The sequence below is a fragment of the Plecotus auritus genome (assembly GCF_963455305.1).
Source record: "Plecotus auritus genome assembly, chromosome: 7".
In the NCBI taxonomy this organism is placed as follows: domain Eukaryota; kingdom Metazoa; phylum Chordata; class Mammalia; order Chiroptera; family Vespertilionidae; genus Plecotus; species Plecotus auritus.
Window position 1 is genome coordinate 169706808 of NC_137774.1, and position 1939 is coordinate 169708746.

A 1939-nucleotide genomic window follows, 5' to 3' on the forward strand; every position below is an offset into this window, starting at 1 on the left:
GAATCAAAGATTAAGCCTAATAAACTAGGAGCTGGATTGGACATTAAACCTGATTTACTGGGAAGCTGTAACATTCACAAGTTCCTCAAGGGTCTGTTGCATCTTCTGCCCTTGGGACTTAATCCCTGAGCAATTTGCAGTTCGCTAGCAGGCAGGTAGGTACAGGGATTATTGGTGGTGGTGGAGAGAACTCATGTGGGGAAATTCCTCTGCTGGGCACATGAGCAGAAGAAGCCAAGATGGCACCCATAAAGGGGAGGTATCTAATAGGGGAAACAATCAGATTAGATAAGGGCATGGAAGGTCCAGGAAAGGGATTGGTTGAGGGAGGGCCTTCCCTTTGCAAGTGGGTTGGCTAGTTTGAAAGAAAGCCTGCTCATTCCTGAAAACCAAGAAGATGTATGGAGGAGGATCAGGGATCTCGGAGCAGTTGCTACTAGAGCCTGCCTATGCTCTACATTCTTGAGGGCATATTATTTCCGTTCACCCCAATAAATCTCGCCACTATACTTAAACTTCTCCCACACGTGTACACTTTGAAATTCCTCTCTCATGACACCTCAGGAACCCCTTTTCACCACCAACAAGCCTGCTTTTGCCCACCCCTATATGTGCAGTAATTCAGATGTATATATTCAGAGTGGTCATCAGAAAACTAAAGAAAGGAGGGTAGTTAACTTTCTTAGTTGTGGCTTACAATGATTTTGTGGCCTAGGAGGAGAAGCCTGTTCCAGACCTCAGTTTTCTCATCTGTAAATAGAGAGGGACTGGAGAACATCTACGCCTGGCATCTGCTCGCTGGTGTAGATGTGACTGGGAGGTTATTGTGGTGGCCGGATCTGCACTCTGGGGCTCAGGGAAGGCTCTTGCATTGCTGCAGACTGGAGAATTGGAAGGTCCATCGCTGTCTTTGCCAGGAAGACAGTGGGCAAGTGTTGCACTGACCGCACCTTAGTGAATGTTGACCAGGCTGTCATTCTAGTACTTTGTTCCTGGGTGTCAATGAAGCAGCACATTTCATTGTTTGGGATGTCATTATTTGGGATTTCCTTAAGCCCTTTTCTCAATCTAGCTGAACCGGATCCAGGATCTGAGCTACCTTTGTGTGAATGGGGCCCCTTGCTCCAGGCAGTCCCCTAAGTGTCTGGCCAGAGGACCAAACTGCCTGGACCCCAAGGCTTACTCTCCTTTTATTTACCCCCACAAAGTTTTTTCTTATTTTGGAGAATTGACATTCATATAATATTTAGTCTTCTAATCTGCTTTTGTTTTAAAATTTTAAAAATATGACTTTTTTTTGTTAAATTTATCCCTTTTGGTTTTGACTTTTGTTTCTTTATTTTTTTCAAAATACATCTTTATTGACTTCAGAGAGGAAGGAGGAGAGAGAGAGAGAGATAGAAACATCAATGATGAGAGAGAATCATTGATCGGCAATCCGGCATGCTCCAACTGACCAGGAATTGAACCTTGATCTCCTGGTTCATAGGTCGATGCTCAACTACTGAGCCACTCCAGCTGGGTGACTTTTGTTTCTTTTAAGTTATTCCTGGTTGTTTTTTGAATGGGATCCTGTGTCCTATCACATTTTCCAACTTTTTAGTGCTAGGGCAGTATAATGTAATGGTTTTGTGCACAAAACACACCCCTTCATTGCAACGGCCTTGGAACTGACCTGGTGGGAAGGGCCAGCTTTTCAAAGGGTCACCCTTAGCTTATTGATATCAGCAGTCTTATGGGTCTGTTATCTGTATTATCGAGGTAGCCAGGCAAAACACTATAACTTAAGGTTTTACATGACTATCCAGTAAGCAATAAAATGGAAACACACAACTGACTCACCTAAGTAGTATTTTATGTAATGTAAGTTCATCTTTGGTGCTGCAGTTATGTAACTGGATTATTTTATAAAAGCAATTCAAATTTCTAGTAAAAAAAA